The following is a 20,004-nucleotide window of genomic DNA, read 5'->3' as shown; positions in this document are numbered from 1 at the left end:
AGAGAGAGGACACTAATCAAAATCCCAGAAGTTGACTCACCCCCTGCAATCATCTATATATGGATCCCTCATCCCAGAGATCCAGAGGCTGGAATTTTGTATCTTGTAAGGGAGTGTTGTTGGTTTCTGGTTGGAATATCATAGTGTTGGGTGATCTAAGCTTTTCATGAGGTGAAAGAAGGGCTTTCATGCTGGAGGATGACACTAGGTCAGAACAATTGGTTGTAATCGTCTTTGCTATTCTTGATATTAATAAAGCTATTCAAGTTTTCCTCCGCATTCTTGTATGTTAGATGATATATGCATTTGTGTGGTCAATATACATCTGGTCCTATATTGTTTATGATTGTAGATCTCTATTCTTCGATAGTATTATGCTGCTTTGATTCCACAGGTGCTCTTTGAAGCTAGGTAGACGAAGGAGAAGCGGCAAGGATCTGTCAAAAGGGAGAGGAACCGAGCAAGGAACCAAGCGCAAGACTGAGGTTGGTGTCCTTCATTCCACTCTTATCTACTTCTCATAAAGGAAAATGAAAGTAGTTTTAGTTTGTTTGTTTCTAAGATAGCTACCAGTCTTAGTGGGACTAGCAGCTCCGAGTGGACACTAGATTTCCCGATAACAAAATGGCGACCATACTGGGGAGCGAATAGATTGTTTGTTTGTCTATATTTGTTTGTTTTATAAACTTACAGACGGAGCCTGAAGTCAAGCCAACTAGCCTTCGAACTGCATTTTCTATGCAAGTGCAAAGTAAATCAATGCTGCTTCAGTCTATCTCTAGGCTTTGTTTATAAACTGAACAATTGATTTGCAAACCTTCTAATTTCCCTAGTGGTGGCTCTAGTAACCTCATTAGATCAGCCCCTATGATTTCTATTTACTATACATCACTTGCCCGACCTAAATCCCTGAACTGAGCTGCAAACTGTGAACCGGAACCCAGTTGAAGTCTCGTCCCTGGACCATTGCACCTTTTACTCTTGGCAATCTAGATGCATCGCACTTCCCGTGTGCAGTAGGTGCGCTGCATCGCACTTTCCCTGTGTTGCAGGTGCGCTGATCAGACAAGACCTCTTCTGCTCTCAGATTTTGGTTTCTGTAGTCACTCTCTTCAGCTCTGTTCAGGAGTTTTACTGTCTGTGATCAGTATACCACTGTCAAAACCCCTTCCTTTCCATCATTCCGCCTCCATTGTGCAAAGAACTGTGAATGTTTTTATGTATTTTCCGCCATTTTCAGTTCTCTTTTGCAAAGTAGTAGCATAGTCGAACTGTCGTCTTTTGATTTGAAAGTGTCACAAGTGTCGTTTTCAGTCAAAGAAAGGAATTCTATTGTTCTTGATGGTTGATTATACAGTAACTCTTGTATTTGATTTGAATTAGTAGTTTTTCAAGTGTCGAAAGCAATTTTCAATTCAAAATAGTAAAGTGTCGCCATTATCTTCCTTTCGTTTTTGAAGAGAAATTTGTTAGTACTGTCGCTTTGAAAGATAATTCAGATTTGTACTTAGCATTCTTCTTGTCATTCACACATTAAGAAAGCTGAAAACAATTACATGCATGTGCATTTGCATTTAGACTGCTTGTTGGTTTGATTTAGGACAGTGCATCTAGTGTGTGCTCTCTGCTCTATGTTGAAATAATATCATCTCTCTTTCTTTAGTAGCTAGGATTTTCATTGCAAAAAGAAGATTAAACGATTGTTTATCATCTTAGATTACATTTTAGGAATTGTACATCTACATCATGCGGTGAACCTGAAAGGAAAATTTCTTAATAAAGATCAACTGTAAAATAAATTTAATAAACCTAAAAACGCTTTGGAACCTAATGCACAACATTTAGAAGTCTAGGCTAGAGACGTATTCCGGCGTCGTAAAGCCTGGTAACTGTTGCTTTCACTGTTGGTTGGGTGATTCCTCCTCTTTAAGATGACAAGTGCCAGTACGGACTTGTGCTCCCACGTACCGTCGAGTATATATCGGGAGACCACAATAGGCTATATCCTTTATCCATAGGAAGCCGTGTCTGCCACCCTATCGATCGCAATGCACTGAACACAGCATTCGGGAAGATTGACTGTCGTACCATAAAAAGTACTCTGCAGTTTTGCGATTGGTTTGGTAATCTCTCTGTCTAGATTTCCAGAGTAGTCTCTTTCATTCCTTTTTAGACTCCTTAAAGGAAAAGGTCCATCTGAGCACTTGTCACTTCAGGCTCATTAAAAATCGAAGGCGACTAGAGTCATCTTTTGTTTTTTCTCGACTCTTAAAAATTGAAAAAACAAGTTGTGTCAAAGCATCTAAAATTTATTTTAATCAGAATAATATCACCATTCCTGCGTTGGTCTTAGGTTGAGGAAAATGGAGTCCACCAACCAAGGAGTTCCCCTTGGAGGAAATCCTAGTCCTTTCTCCTCTTGGGGAGATGTTGGTGCACCTCATATGGCCACATTGTCACTTCCAGGATTGACGATTGGCTTGCCAATATGGCTCTTCTCGACCTCCGTCATTCAGAACATCGTGATTCCTGAACAATCAAGTCAACAACTAGATGATACTAAAGTTACCCCCCAACCTTCTACTTCATCCGATTCTCCCTCTCCTCCTTCCTCTTCACTTGATAAAGCCAGTAAGGCCCAAAATCAAGTAACTAAGAAGGAGAAGAAGGGGAAGGAGAAGAAAAAGAAGAAGAAGAAGGAGCCAAAGGCGAAAAGGGGTAACCAGGCGTCGTCTAGTGAAAATCCACACACTGCACCATCTAAGCCTAAATCTCCATGTGTCATTTGCAAAGGAGACCACTACCACCGAGATTGTCCCTGCATCCCTCGGATCTTAAGGGACTGGTCTCCTCGTTTGCACAACCCGGTGTCATCAACCTCTGAAGACCATGTTGAAAGTACACCATCAACTAGTGAAAGAGAATCATTTGGACAAAAAAGGAAATGTAAATTTCCTTGTAAACTGTGTGAAGGTGATCACGCCGTCCACCGTTGTCCCTTCCTAGACAAAGCTAAAAGAATTTTGGATGATCGTCCGGCTTCACCGTTACGGCTTCCTCGTGGATATAAAAAACTCTTGCCGAGTCTGTCACTGGTTGAAAATCCGATTGACACGCCATTGTGGTCAGTCGAAGCATCTGTCATTGAAGATAAACCCACTGAACACATACCAGACGAAAGTCAAAAGGTTGAGGCGGCAGTCGACCCGGTCTTGTCTTTGGAAGGTCCATCTTCAGATGACACAATCACCGAAGAGAATGAGAACGACACCGTCCAAATTATTTTCGTAAACACAGACTCCAATGAACATGGGGGCAGTCTACCCGTTCCTTTACCGCAAGAAGGAAGTTCGTCAGAGTCATATCCGGCCGTCTATTCGGTCCCACCTCCAAGCAACCTAGTCATTTCTTTCGATTGGAATCTACTAGGCAGACCCCGGGTACCGACCAATGTACCATTCTGAATCATTGTACAAGCTTAAAAAATGATCATGGTCGGTACCATCATAGATGAAGGGGCTTTTGTGAGTATCCTTTCCTCAATTGCTTGGGAAGCGCTTGGTTCACCATCGCTTCTGCCTGAGATGAGAAATCTGATAGGCTTCGACAAAGGAACCAGTCGACCGTTAGGGATCCTTCCCAATGTGCCCATAACGTTGAGAAGGAAAATCGTTTACATGAACATAATGGTAGTCCGAGGACCTCTAGATTATAATCTACTCCTTGGACGCGACTATATTTATAGCATGGGAGCCATTGTCTCCTCACTCTTTAGAGTAATGTGTTTTCCGCATGAAGGAAGAGTGGTCAAGCTCGTAGACCAGCTGTCGTTTCCTGGCTCACACATAGCTAATAGTCAAATACCATCCCTAAATGGTCTTTTCACGCAAGGAATGTCTCATCAATCTCCAGTCCATCCACCTGAAGAGCGCGAGTGATTCAGGAGGACATGACTGAAACCCAGGGGGCATGCACCCTGGTCTGTTTTGGCAGGAAAACCTTGGGTATAGGGTAGGTTTCTGCGGAGGATATATGACTAGTCTGACACACCCGTCCATTTAGGAAAATGGGATTAGACTAGAATAAGATTCCCTCGTCAAAGTTATGTGAGTGGAGGCAACCGCGCCACTCACCTTTGTCTATTTCGGTAGACATCGCCAAGGAAGCATTTTGTCTGCAACACGGATGGAGAGCTTTCATATGGTAGCCTGGAAACTTTTCGCTATACTTGGGGGCATGCAAACCTTTTTGCATGCAAGCGAAGAGCGACCATTTATTTTCATAGTTTGTAGTTTCTCAACCCTTTAAACTCGTAGGATTGGTCGTTCCTAACTTGCATAAAGAAAGGATCTGGGGCAAAGCTTTGAAAGGTGCAAGCTCCATAAAAAATGGCATCTTAGATGAGATATCCTTATTATACGACTGGCACGAGCAGTTTTTATGTGGAGTTCAAGCTCGTTAAAAATTAAACATAAGCAATGAGCAAACGTTCCCCCAGAGTTTAAGCTCATTAAAAAATGAACCAATTTCTGGTAAATAACCATTGTGAATGCATTATCATCAGCTTTTGAGCCCTAGTCGTGTTCTCATCATCACCTCCACTCTGTTTTAGCCGATCATTCACCTCCATTTGATTGTTTACCCCTTTTGAGGAACAGCTGCAAAGAGTGATCCTATTAGCCATCCTTGTGACACTGCCATGATTGGAAAATTCCAAACCTTACCTGGAATCAGCTGCTACCCGAAATTATCACTCGTTCCTCAAAAACGAGTCTCCTTTAAGCTCTTTTCACCTGACTCGTAAAATATGAAAAGATTGCCGAGCGATTGGCCTCTCCAGCTCGTTAAAGCGACCAGAAGTGTTATCCCTCCTCTAGATTTTAATCTTTTTGGACTTGAGGGATTATTACACAAAAAGATCAAGCGCTTGTTTTGTTCGGCTCGTTAAAATTACCGAAAATTCATCCCTTTCGTATTATTTTATACTTTTTCAGACTTAAGGGATTATATGACGAAAAAGGATTATTGGATTTTCCTTTACATCCCTTTCAGACTCTCTAAAATTGAAAAGGACCGAGTTATCTTTGTCATTAAACTCGTTAAAACCGAATAGCGACAAACTTGTCCATACAGACAAGAACGAGTTTCACTATCGCTAGGATCGTTAAAATATAGCGACGGGTTTGCCCGAAGGGCAAATTATAGAACAAGCATATGTTATCCTCCTCAAGCTTGACAAAAAAAAGAGGTACTGGTCAGCAATGACTAGGGAAAATTTGGGAAGAAAACTTGAAGAAACTTTATTGGTAGCAAGTCGCTCTTGAACATGAAACTTTCACTCCGCATCCGAGTCGGGTTGGGTTGTTCCGTTCACTGGTCATATTACCATTGGTCCATCACACCATCCATATTTGGGGTTAACGCTACCAATCCATGTCAGTGTCGCTGGTATGTTCAAGAGAAGTCGCTCAAAGAATTCACCTGTGTCTCATCTGCTGCAATACATTCACGCTCCATTCTTTCATGACCGCCACCCTGAACCCTGTATCATTAGATCATTTTTCACTTCCAAAACCATTTACTCCATTCCGTGTCGTAGATGTGGGATTCATTAAGTCCCTCCTATGGCGGGTCGCTTCTTGTCAACATCAGCTCATTATCCAAGAAGTCGACTTAGGAACAACCCTTTCAGTACTTTGAAGCTTGCATGCCTCAATGGCAAGTTTCTCACTTCCGGTGATAGGTTTACATCAATGGCCTTCAACCGAAAGATTTTTCGTGGTGTTCGATGCCAAGTCCCTTATTCACACCACGCGAATTGTACTATAGTACCTTGAGGGTCATCATCATTATCGGTGATTCCTCTCGCGCCTGTTAACAACTTACATCATTGGCTGGTAATCAGGCGATGTCTTTCCATGTTCGACTCCAGAACATATTTCACATGGATTGACTTGTACTCCGAGTGAAGATTGAACGAGTTTGAAGACCCCGAATCTAGTTTCATCCATCTGGGCTGCGATATATTCAGGAAAATAAAGACATCAAATGTACATTGTTGCTGCACAGATGATCATCCGAATCAAAGGATGATGACTCTATTAGAATCATCAGTCTCCTGCACAGACGGTTGTCTGTCTTATGTACATGAAAATGAATTTATAAAGCTGAGCATGGGAATGCTCGCCTCAGCTAGATCATGAAAAATATTATGAAGATAATGTATTGTATTGTATCTTATTACAGGTCGCCTTCTAGCTCGAAAAAACTTCGGATCCTCATGATAAAGCATTTCACCCGACATCAAAAGATTAACGACCTCATGCTTTAGGGGGAAACTATTATAGACATTTTTGGGCACTCTAACCCCAATCAAACATGTCCATAAACCAAGGGCTCCTAAGTCCCTAAAATTGTTGTTCCATACCCTAAAAGAACAAGGTCAGCTGATTACATCATCTCCCAGAAGTTCTCCATGAAAAACTGCTCAGAACTGGTCAAAATTGGACCATCTCACCTGCTCCATGGTCAAAGTGCGATGCATCCCACCTAATGCACACGGGAGGTGTGATGCATACTGAAAAGCCCTTCTATGGGGTGCGATGGGCGAGAGTGGACAAATGGCAGAGACAGTTTGCGAGGTGGATGATCATGGAATCTTCCAGAAACTTCTCCTATGACACTTGCCTCTCTGAATTCGCCTAGGGATGAGTAATAGATCATTGATCTCCAAGTGGAATCAAGAACTATCAGAGAGAGGACACTAATCAAAATCCCAGAAGCTGACTCACCCCCCTGCAATCATCTATATATGGATCCATCATCCCAGAGATCCAGAGGCTGGAATTTTGTATCTTGTAAGGAAGTGTTGTTGGTTTCTTGTTGGAATATCGTAGTGTTGGGTGATCTAAGCTTTTCATGAGGTGAAAGAAGGGCTTTCATGCTAGAGGATGATGCTAGGTCAGAACAATTGGTTGTAATCCTCTTTGCTATTCTTGATATTAATAAAGCTATTCAAGTTTTCCTCCACATTCTTGTATGTTAGATGATATATGCATTTGTGTGGTCAATATACATCTGGTCCTACATTGTTTATGATTGTAGATCTCTGTTCTTTGATAGTATTATGCTGCTTTGATTCCACAGGTGCTCTTTGAAGCTGGGTAGACGAAGGAGAAGCGGCAAGGATCTGTCAGAAGGGAGAGGAACCGAGCAAGGAACCAAGCGCAAGATTGAGGTTTGTGTCCTTCATTCCATTCTTATCTACTTCTCATAAAGGAAAACGAAAGTAGTTTTAGTTTGTTTGTTTCTAAAATAGCTACCAGTCTTAGTGGGACTAGCAGCTATTTTACCAAATGGGCCAAGGCGATGCCTACATTAAACAACAGCGGCGAAACGGTTGCCCTCTTCTTTTTCAATCATGTAGTCTCTAGATTCGGTGTTCCACAGGCCATAGTCACAGATCATGGATCGCATTTTCGCAATCACATGATGGTTGAGTTGCCTACTAAGTTAGGGCTATCCCACGACAGCTCTACTCTGTATTATCCGCAGGCTAACGGACAAGTTGAGGCAATCAACAAGGTCCTGAAGCAGATGCTGCAAAGGATGATTGGAGTCCACAAAAGGAGTTGGCACCTGATCCTGTACTCAGCCTTGTGGGCATACCGGACATCGGTGAGGAATGCAACCAGGTTTACACCCTTTCAATTGGTGTATGGCCTGGAAGCAATCTTACCGGTTCAGTGTGAAATCTCGTCCCTCAAACTCGCAGTCGACCTTCTCCCCGGAACTTCAAAAGAAGAGGCTCGTTTCTTGGAACTAATCCAATTGGATGAAACCCATCGTGATGCCACTTTGGCTAACGAAGCCCATAAGAAATGAGTCAAGGCACAGTTCGACAAGAATGTCAAACTCCGTGTCTTCTCAGAAGGTGACCTGGTCTTACTTTACGACCAGGAATCCGACAAATTGGGAGTAGGTAAGTTCAAATCCTTATGGATGGGCCCCTATATTGTTAAACATGTATTGACAAAAGGAGCTTACGAATTAGTAGATTAGGATGGTATTCCACTGGCACAACCTCGCAACGGGTTGTACCTTAAGCGTTACTATGCTTGACTCAAGATAGTAACCCCTATGCTTTTGTTACATTTTTGTTTTCGCTAAGGGTAATTGTTTTGGTTAATTGATCCACTTTTACATTTTCTGCAGATGTCAGACCTATTGGAATCATTTGTTGGATATGCCGACAGAGCAAGTCGTAGTTCGCGGAACCTATCTTCTGCAGCTTGGGCCATCTTCGATCCAAGCGGCGAGTTAGTGAGTTTCAGAGGGGTATGTATTGGTCGGTCAACAAACAATATTGCTGAATACAGCGTGTTGATAGAGCTCCTCTCTGATGCCATTACGCGTGGCATACGATGACTAGTCGTAAGGCTAGACTTACAACTCGTCATCCTACAGCTCACTGGTATCTACTCTGTACGAAATCCAGCTATCTATCGCATGTTCCTAAGGGTCAAGATTTTGGAAAGGCAGTTTGATTCTATTCAATATCAGCATATTTCCAGAAACTTAAACACATTAACAGACTCATTGGCAAATTATGTGTTAGATAGACATTTGCAACATTTATAAAAGAAGCATTTCATCAAATATTTGCATCAAGATCACATAACTCAACCAAAATAAAGCTCCGAAAATCAAAAATATATATATAACTGTTTATGGTTCATGCATAATGTTCTGTAACCAGGACGAAATCGGTCAAATAACCAAAAACTCAAAATGCTAGGGGGCACCCTAGTCTAATGATGCTGGTGATAACAAGTCACCGCCTATGCAATCATGCGTAAAAACCTAGTCCATCGACTTGACATGCCAGTAGTATGTCGCTGCAACCTCAGGGGCAGCTCGTCGGTCCTCACGTCCGAAATACCAAGAGTGAGGCCCTCGACCTGATCCTGCAATGCTGAAAGAGTCTCGGCCACATCAAGGTCGCGAAGGATAGCCCTCCCCACAACCTCTCCTACTGGAGCGGCAGCTGGTACTCTCAGACGTACTACTAGCCGAACTGGTCCTATATTGTTTATGATTGTAGATCTCTGTTCCTCGATAGTATTATGTTGCTTTGATTCCACAGGTGCTCTTTGAAGCTGGGTAGATGAAGGATAAAGCGGCAAGGATCTGTCAGAAGGGAGAGGAACCGAGCAAGGAACCAAGCGCAAGACTGAGGTTAGTGTCCTTCATTCCTATCTTATCTACTTCTCATAAAGGAAAACGAAAGTAGTTTTAGTTTGTTTGTTTCTAAGATAGCTACCAGTCTTAGTGGGACTAGCAGCTCCGAGTGGACACTAGATTTCCGGATAACACCTGGGAAGAGGTTCCAGGCTTTGTTAAGAAAGTCACATTAAAAAGGAGATGGCTTCCATGTAGAGATAATATTCAAGAGAGTGAGTCCTTTAGTATTTGTCTGCTTAAAGGACTAGCTTTATCCAAGTCTGTTGTGCTAAGATGCAACTGATAAACAAATGCTTTGTCATCTCTTAATATACTTTGTAGAGATAACATGAGGGATGATGCTTGATGGTTTTATCCCATGTTAGCATTTTTTCTTGGCCAAAATCCACATGAAGTGTTCAATCATGGGCCATGTTTTTGAGCTCCATACATGATGCCAAATGGGGCCCTTAAGCACTTGGTTTGTGCCATTTGCCAAAGTGTATGCTTCCTACACTGTAAAGGAAACTACAAGTTTGTGTCCCCAACGTAGTTTTTCTTTGATATCCACCATCCATTGGTACTATATTTGTAAGATATGATGGTATAGATGCATAAATACTTGGGGAGGGAGTTTTAAAGGCCAGTCCTCAAGTGTTTTCCATGTGCACCACAGATATTTATCTAATTCCAGTTTCTAGTATTATTTAACCTATGTTAGCCATTTTCAATTATGATGGTCTTTGTTAGTGTCTAGGAGTCAACAGTGATCAAATGGTCTCTTTCATGTCTTAGGTGACATTATAAGGTCAAATTTTTATGTCTCAAATTTCAATAGGTTTTCAAATAAAAATTTGGTCACAAGTTTAGCTTGTTTAGGTGTTTTCCTTCTTCCATCGTGATTAGGGTTTTAAAAAGTCATTCTTCTACTGCTATCATGGATGGTAATGAGTCATGAGTCATGGATATAATCATCATGTCAGTTATAATCGCATGGTCAAAGGTCATTTCAGAGGTTTAATGGTCCATTAGGTGTCATGATGGAGTCAAAGCATCAAAAATCAAATAAAGGTCATGTCACACTTAGATCATCATGAATAGAAGAGAAAATTTTGTAAACAGGTTCTAAATTATGTTTTCAAGTGTTTTGTGGCATCAAAAATTAATAATTCTTATAAAAATATCAGAATAACAAGGTTTAGACATGCAAAGTCATTCTTGGAAAAGAACAAGTGGGTCCCATCCCTACTCAAAAGAGGTCAAATCAGCTCATAAAAGGAAAAAAGATAAAGGAGAAATTCATTGGCACTCATCCACCCTCCTACACTCTTAATACACCATCTCCCACACTTTCCCTCATCAAATTCTTCATTTCATCACTTTTCCTCACAAACCCTAGTCCCTACTATGCATTTCTAGACTAGGACTGTATTTCCTAGTTTTGCATCCCTTCCCATCACTCAAATCCCAAAATGCCACTTCCCCTCACTCCATAACATCCATCCCTATCTCCCCACATTTTCCTAAGATTTTAGAGACCCCTTAATCCCTTCATCTCCCTAAAATTCAAAAACTATCGAAATCCCCTGTTGTTCCCTACACCAAACCCTAATTTCCCCTCCCATTGAGCTAGGGTTTGCTATGCATTCTAAGACTATTGAGTAAAGGAGGCATAAGGGAGGTCTGATAAGTAGGTATCAGCCAACTTCAGCACATGACTTCATGTGTTCACCATTTCTCAAGAAATCATTCCAAGAGACAAATCATTTGACACACATTAGGATAGTCTTACTTCAAAATTAGTTTCTGGAGTAAGGAAGATGAATTTGGAAAACGTGAAAAAGTTTTTGTCAATCATCAAGGAAGGAATAAAAACCTCCTTAATTTTAGACACGGGTATTATAATTTGGGAGAAATACCAATAATATAGTTGCTATAGGAGAATTGTTGCACTTTTGGAGTAGTCTTGGGAGATTGAATGTTTAGGTGGTTTGGAGAAAGTTTTTGCAATGCTTGATGACTCCATTGTGTAGCATACATCATACTATTTACAAAAATGCGACGTTCAACCAAAAACTCCTCAGGAAAGGCCTCCAAACACCCTCTAAAATACCACGCTGCATTGTTTCGGATAACACATTGCGTTTCTAAAATTTTTGAGCAACCAAATTAAAACTTGGATTTTGAACAAATGGGAATATATTTTTGAAAATGGGAGGAGGTTTTGGTTCAAAGCATAAAAAAAAACAAAAACTCTCTTAGTTTTGTAAAAAAATTATTTTGAAAGAGATATGGCTCCATCGTTCAAACCTATTGTTGGAGAAAACCCATAATTTTTGGCATTTTTTGGAAACAGTCACATGGTGGGGCATGCTGTGCTTTTGATGGGAGGCTCCAAATAACATTTTGTTTGCATATTTAGATTCCTCATTACTTCTACATCACTTCTAGCCTTTGGGGGTAGACCTTAAACAAGTTTTGGTGGGTGAAAATGGTTGTAAACTACTCAAAAAACACCTCTCTACCCTATTTTTGAAAAGCTCGTTGCGCTTTTGAGAGTACTTCTGGGAGAATAAAGTTTTGGAGGGCTAGAAGAAACATTGTTCATCTCTTGAAGATTCCATCATGTATAAGACATCTAAATATTTCCAATGAGCTATAAAGATCCTAATTTAGACCTCAGGAAGGCCTCCAAAAGTCAATTTTCCCAAATTTGCTACACTTTCTCATGGCACGCTGCGCTTTTGCTTGAAGACACTTTTCCTCTGTTTTATCAGCTACATTCAAATTATCATGATGTAATTACTTGTCCTTGATTTAATAATGATGTAATTAAGGGTAAATAGGCTTGTTACGTTGTTTTTATGTAAACTTAGGCCTCATTTATGAGGGCAGTTCAGTCAAACTTTAAATGGAGGATTTATTATAACCTCCCTAGACATTAGGGTTTTGTTGAACACCTCATTTAATCAGTTCCTAAACTGAAGGATTCGACCCTAAGAGAGGGGAAAATGGTTTTGGTCTATATGTATCTAGTTTTTAGTCATAGAATAGGTTGGACATCAGAGGTGGGAACACTTGTAGCTTGTATTTCAACTCTTTATTTAGGAAATCAAAGGCACAATTTCTGCTATTATCTAGGAATTCATGTAGAGTGAGTTTGTGATGATGTATTTTCTCTGTTATAGTTTTTTATGAATGATATACATCTCTCCTTTCCATATCTTATTTCTTCAGTGATTTTCCTTAAATGTCATAAGAATAATTATTTTCTTTAAAGCTCTGCTTTGATGGGAATATCATTTTGTGTGATTTTCCTTCTTAATTAATGAATTCATGGTGCACATGCTCATTAAGACATTTTTACTCTTTTAAACCCTACACTACACTAACAAAACCCTAAAGCCATCACAAAATTATTGCTACCTTTCTCCTATAGATATATTTGTTGTTGTAACCCTTTGATACTTTGACCTAGCTACATGGTTTTCATCCCTAATCTAACATCACAGCCCTAAAGACCCAAAACATACTTGAGCCTAGCATATCTAGCCTAATATTCTTTTACATTCCAGTCAACCTTTAGCTGTGATTTCATAAAGAGATCCGTCTCTGGTTTGGTAGGGATAGATACCAAAACAAAAGCTTGGTTTGAGGTTACCTCCTTCGAACTCCCTTCTCAGCCTTGGGATATTATGGAGGATAACGTTTTTTGGCACTGTTACCAAGGAACAAAAGATCATATTTTCCCTGGGTGTGAATGACAAGGACTAGATATGATTTTTGATGGTGAACAACAATTAGGCATAGTAAAGGCTGAAATATTCACCTGGTGACTCCAAGTTCTCAAAACAGATTTGTAGAAGGACAAACTTCATCAAAGAAGGATGGGAAAATAGCGTGTGAGAATCAGGTACTTAAAGATGAATTGATTGCAAGATATAATTTTCTATTGTATCAAGTGCCTCTTATTTTTTCTTGAGTACATTAAAGAGATTTTTTCTTATCTGTTTAATTCCAATCTGAACTGAAAAACAGTACATAAGTCCCCTTTGACAGTTGTATGTCATCCTATTGAAATTGCAAGTACATCTCTTGCTTGTAATAGTACCCCTAAACAAGATTCAAATGACAATCATAGTCCACCTATGATAGTTTCCTCTCAAACAATAGACATGTTTGTTGCTCAGTATGCTCCATTAAAACTGTCAACCCCTTTGCATGAGTTATCACAAAGTTATACTTAGAGACTAGCCAAATTTGATAGTACAGGTAAATTAGAGCCAAACAACATGTCGATAGAGGTGTTGATTTTATGGATTTGGAGGAGCTTGATTATGAGGATGCAAAATTAAGGTTTTTTTCTCAAATCCTTATGGGAGAAGTCAGGACATGGTATAAAAGTTTGGTAGCTAGAAGTATTTCCTCTTTCTAGCAGTTTGAACATGTTTTCCTCAGCAGATGGGAGGTTAAGGTGAACCCTTTCCAGATCATGGAAGAATACAAGAACCTAAGGAGACAGTCTGATGAATCAGTCCATAAATTTTCTACGCATTTCAACAGAGTTTACAATGCCATACCTGCAGATATAAAACCTCCCCTAGGTTTAGCTGTGCTGCATTTTCTGGATGGTTTTGAAGCTGAAATTTCTTATCATCTTAGAGAGAGGAACCTTACTTCTTTGGAGGACATGCAGAAATTCGTGGTTGATGTGGAATCCAATTTGACGATAAAAATGGCTAGTATTAAAGTTGAAAGGAAGGAAGGAATAAAAGAGGAGATTCCTCCATTGAAGGATCATAAGCTGTACAGTGTAATAAAAACCATGGGAATATTGATAGAAAATTTCATGCTGCAAAATAAACTAATAACTACAAAATAGAAAATAATATCTCATTCTCAAACAAATTTTGTGGAAGAAGAAGTTGCTGGCCCAAATTATTTCGTTGTTGACTCATGTTGCCGTGAGCTAGAAGCTGATGATTTTATGTATTCGTTTGAGCACAGTCTTGAAACTGGATTGATAGATCAGCATGAAGAGAAACATACTTCTTTATCAATGTTCATGTTTGATGACATTTCTCCTGAACTGTTTTTCCCTAAGTACGATGAATATGATGATGATTTCGATGAGAAACCAACAACATGTTTTCAACACTTTAAGGAAGACAATCAGCTTGCACATGTGGTTTATGATAGAGAGGAGGAGTTTGATGAAATTTTGAATCAGGTAAGAAGTTTAAGAGCTTGGACAATGAACACAAAGAGAGTGATGAAATGGATGACGGTAACTATTTACCTTTATCTGATGTTGCATTTGAATTGATAAAGGAAAATTATAAAGTCACCAAAGTAGAGAAGCAGTCTAAAGCTAGTTTAAAATGGCAGCAACCTTCTTTGATTTTGAGTGATTTGATATCTTATTATTTTGATGGGTACTGCAGTCCTAGTGATCCTCCTTTAGTTTTTTTTGTAACTGAAAACAATGGTCATTAAGCAATCTTTCAATTTTGATATGGATCATGGAGAAGACCATGAGATTCTTGACGAAGACTCCTTACCTTTGTGTTTCTCTTCATTTGAATAATAAGAGAAAACTATAAGGTTACCAAGGAAGCAAATAAGCAAGTTGACAATAGTTGGAAACCTTCTCCTGAAGTTGTTGAGAATGTTGTTTGTAATATAAAACCTTTTTTCAGTCCATAATTACAGTTACCAAGCAACATTCAGTTTGAGAAAAATGCAACGAAAGTGTGGAACATGAAGATTTTATACAAGATCATGTAGTTTCATCAGAAATGATCGACAACGGGTTACAAAAGATTTCTCATATTTGCAATGATCCAGTAGGTAATTATATAGATGATCTTTGTGTTCAAAGTTCTCATCCTTTGGTTGGCTGTCAGTTTCAAGATAAGGTTGATAATGATTTAGTTTGGAATACAGTTTTAATGTCTTGTCCATCAGCCATCTCATCACATTTATCACAAAGGTCACATGAAATATTGCATCTTTATCATGACTATTTTAAGTTGAAACTTCAGGAAAACACGGATGTTGGGAAAATTTTAAAATCAAGGTATGAAGACTACCTAGAGCAGATCAACAATGTATTAGATGGGCTGGAAATCAATATTTATTCCTATGAAGATCCTTTTACAGCATTCTTGAGGTTATTTGGTGGGCTCATGCTTTGAAATTTCATTAAGATTTAATATGTTTACAAGTTTTCATGAAAGTTTCCTTTCAGTAGTTTTCCCTTCTTGCTAATCAGCAAGCACTTGCAGAGAATTCAACTAGAAGAACATATGCTTACATGGTTGCATTGTCTGCCCCATTTCACTTGACTAGGTGATGTATGGATCAGTTAGAATAGGTGTGATGAATAAGCTCAATTTTGAGCGTCTTTTTCAGTAGTGTCTTCCAGTAAAGTTTACATTTAGTCTATAGTTCAGGTTTTTAGTTTGTAATTGAGTCAGGTTAGTGATGTTTATATTGCTTCTATTAAGTGAAACTTTGCACATATGACCATATGCCCAATAAATAAGGCGACCTAGTCTACGGTGTTCTTGACACCTCTTTCAGAGTTGCCATCCCCAATAGAGCCAATGTTAGTGTCTAGGAGTCACCAGTGATAAAATGGTCTCTTTCATGTCTTAGGTGAAGTTATAAGGTCAAATTTTTGTCTCAATAGGTTTTCAAATAAAAATTTGGTCATTGGTTTAGCTTGTTTACGTATTTTCCTTCTTCCATCATGATTAGGGTTTTAAAAAGTTATTTTGGTACTGCCATCATGGATGGTCATGAGCCATGAATCATGGATAGAATCATCATGTCCATTAGCATCACATGGTTAAAGGTCATTTCAGAGGTACAATGGTCAAATTCATGGTTTCATGGTCCATTAGGTGTCATGATGGAATCAAACCATCAAAAATCAAATAAAGGTCATGTCACACTTAAGTCATCATGAAAGGAAGATGAAATTTTGTAAAACGGTTCTAAATTATGTTTTCAAGTGTTCTTTGGCATCAAAAAGTATTAATTCTCATAAAAGTCTCAAAAGAACAAGGTTCAAACACGCAAATTCATTCTTGGAAAAGAATAATTGGGTCCCATCCCTACTCAAAAGAGGTAAACTCAGCTCATAAAAGGAAAAAAAGACAAAGGAGAAATCCATTGGCACACATCTACCCTCCTGCACTCTTCATATACCATCTCGCACACTTTCCCTAATCAAATTCCTCATTTCATCACTTTTCCTCACAAACCCTAGTCCCTACTATGCATTTCTAGACTAGGATTGTCTTTCCTAGTTTTTCATCCCTTCCCCTCACTCAAATCCCAAAATTTTACTTCCCCTCACTCCATAACATCCATCCCTATCTCCCAAAATTTTACTAAGAATTTAGAGACCCTCTAACCCCTTCATCTCCCTCAAATTCAAAAACTGGCCAAATCCCCTGTTTTTCCCTACACCAAACCCTAATTTTTCCTCCCATTGAGCTAGGGTTTGCTATGGATTCTAAGACTACTGAGAAGAGGAGGCATAAGGGAGGTTTGATTAGTAGGTATGAGCCAACTTCAGCACATGACATAATGTCTTCACCATTTCTCAAGAAATCATTCCAAGAGACAAATCATTTGACACATATTGGGACAATATTACTTCAAACTTAGTTTCTGAAGCAAGGAAGATGAATTTGGAAAAAGCGAAAGAGGTTTTTTTCAACCAGAAACCAAGGAATAGAAACCTCCTTCATTTTATACGCAGGTGTTATTATTTGGGATAAATACCAAAAATATAGTTTCTAGAGGAGAATTGTTGCACTTTTGTACTCTTGGGAGATTAAATGTTTAGGTGGTTTGGAGAACGTGTTTGTAGTTTATGAGGACTCCATTGTGTAGAAGACATCATAAGTTTTCCAACCATACCATGTTTAGCTGAAAAATACTCAGGGAAGGCCTACAAACGCCCTCTCAAATACTACGCTTCGTGTTTTCTAAGAGCACACAGTGCTTCTACAAGTTTCGAGCGACCAAAGTAAAACTTGGATTTTGAACAAATGGGAAAGTATTTTTGAAAACTAGAGGAAAATTTTGTTCACAACATAAGAAAAACAAAAACCTCTCACATTTTTGTAAAACGTTTTATTGTTAGCGAGATGTGGCTCCATCTATGAGACTTATTTTTGCGGAAAACCCAAATTTTTTGGCAATTTTTGGAAACAGTAACATGGTCAAACACGCAACGTGCCCCACGCTGTGCATTTGATTGGAGGCTCCAAATGACATTTTTTTTACAGATTTAGATTCATCATGACTTGTACATCACTTATAGCATTTGGGAGTAGACCTTCAACAAGTTTTCGTGGGTGAAAAATGTTGTAAACTACTCAAAAAACACCTCTCTGCCCTCTTTTTGAAGAGCGTGTTGTGCTTTTGAGAGTACCGATGGGAGAATGACGTTTTGGAGGGCTAGAAACTGTGATTTTCATAGTACCTCTCGGATAATTAGGTTTTGGAGGGCTAGAAGCAACATATTTCAGCTCTTGAAGATTCCATCATGTAGCAGACGTCCACAACTTTCCAATGAGCCATCAAGATCATGATTTGGACCTCGGTTAGGCCTCCAAAAGTCATTTTTTCCAAATTCACTACTCTTTCTCCTGGCACACTACATTTTTGCCCGAATTTGTTGCGCTTTTGCCTGAATACACTTCTTCTCAGTTTTATCAGCTAGATTCAAATTATCATGATGTAATTACTTTTCCTTGATGTAATAATGACGTAATTAAGGGTAAATAGGCTTGTTAGATTGTTTTTATGTAAACATATGCCTCATTTATGAGGGTAGTTCAGTCAAAGTTTAAATGGAGGATTTGTTTTAACCTCCCTAGACATTAGGGTTTTGTTGAACACCTCATGTAATCAGTTCCTAAACTGAAGGATTCGACCCTGAGAGAGGGTAAAATGGTTTTGGTCTGTATGTATATAGTTTTCAGTCATAGAACAGGTTGGACATGAAAGCTGGGAACACTTCTAGCTTGCATTTCAACTTTTTATTCAGGAAATCAAAGGAGAAATTGCCACTATTATCTAGGAATTCATGTGCAGTGAGTCTGTGATGATGTATTTTCTCTCTTATAGTTCTTTATTAATGATATGCATCCCTCATTTTCATATCTTATTTCTTCAGTGATTTTCCTTAAAGGTTATAAGCATGATTATTTTCATTAAAACTCTATTTTGACGGGAATATCATTTTGTGTAATTTTCCTTCTTAATTAATGAATTAATGGTTCACATGTTCATTAAGACCTTTTTACTCTTTTAAACCCTACACTACACCAAAAAAATCCTAAATCCATCACAAAAGTATTGCTACTTTGCTCCTCTATATATTTGTTGCTCTAACCCTTTGATACTTTGACCTAGCTACCTCGCTTTCATACCTAATCCACCATCAAAACCCTAAAGACTCAAAACCTACCTGAGCCTAACATACCTAACCTAATATTCTTTTACATTCTAGTCAACCTTTGGCTACGATTTCATAGAGAGAGCCCTCTATAGTTTGGTAGGGCTAGCTACCAAACTGAAAGCTTGGTTTGAGGTTTCCTCCTACAATCTCCCTTCTCTACCTTGGGATATTGTGGAGGATAACATTTTTGGCGCCATTGTTGAGGAACAAAAGATCATATTTTCCCTGGGGGTGAACAAGAAGGATTAGATTTGATTGTTGATGGTGAACAACAGTTAGGCATAGTAAAGGTTGAAATATTCACCTGCTGACTCCAAGTTCTCAAAATAGATTTGTAGAAGGACAAAATTCATCAAAGAAGGATGGGAAAACAACGTGTGAGAGTCAAGTACTTAAACTTGAATTCTTTGCAACATATAATTTTCTATTGTATTAAGTGCCTCTTATTCTTTCCTGAGTACATTAAAGAGATTTTTACTTATGTGTTTAATTCCAATCTGAACTGCAAAACAATACATAAGTCCCCTTTTAGAGTTGTATGTCATCCTATTGAAACTGCACATACATTTCTTGGTTGTAATAGTACCCCTAAACAAGTTTTAGATGACAATCATAGTCCACCTGAGATAGTTTTCCTCTCAAATAACAAACATGTTTGTTGCTCGGTATGCTACATTAAAAATGTCAGCCCCTTTGCATGAGTTATCAGAAAGTTATGCTCAAAGACTACCCAAATTTGATTGTACAGGTAAGATTACAGCTAGGCAGCATGTTAGTAGAGTTGTTGATTTTATGGATTTGGAGGAGGTTGATTATGAGGATGCGAAATTAAGGTTGTTTTCTCAAAGCCTTATGGGAGAAGTCAGGACATGGTATAAAATTTTGGTAGCTAGAAGTATTTCCTCTTTCCAGCAGTTCGAACATGTTTTCCTCAGCAAATCGGAGGTCAAGGTGAACCCTTTCTAGATCATGGATGAACAAAAAAACCTAAAGCGATAGTATGACGAATCAATCCAGGAATTTTCTACGCGTTTCAACAGAGTTTACAATTCCATACCTGCAGATATAAAATCTCCCCCGAGTTTAGCTATGTTGCATTTTCTAGATGGTTTTGAAGCTAAGATTGCTTATCAGCTTAGAGAGAGGAACCTTACTACTTTGGAGGACATGCAGAAAGTCATGCTTGACGTGGAAGCCAATTTGATGATAAAAAGGGCTAGTATCAAAGTTGAAAGGAAGGAAGGAATAAAAGAGGAGATTCCTCCATTGTCAGATCATTAGCTAGACATAGTAATAAA

The sequence above is a fragment of the Pinus tabuliformis genome, chromosome 3_1 (genome assembly GCF_031772625.1).
Source record: "Pinus tabuliformis cultivar Carrire ecotype Pingquan chromosome 3_1, CPIR1, whole genome shotgun sequence".
Lineage (NCBI taxonomy): Eukaryota > Viridiplantae > Streptophyta > Pinopsida > Pinales > Pinaceae > Pinus > Pinus tabuliformis.
Note: the sequence above shows the minus strand (reverse complement) of the source record.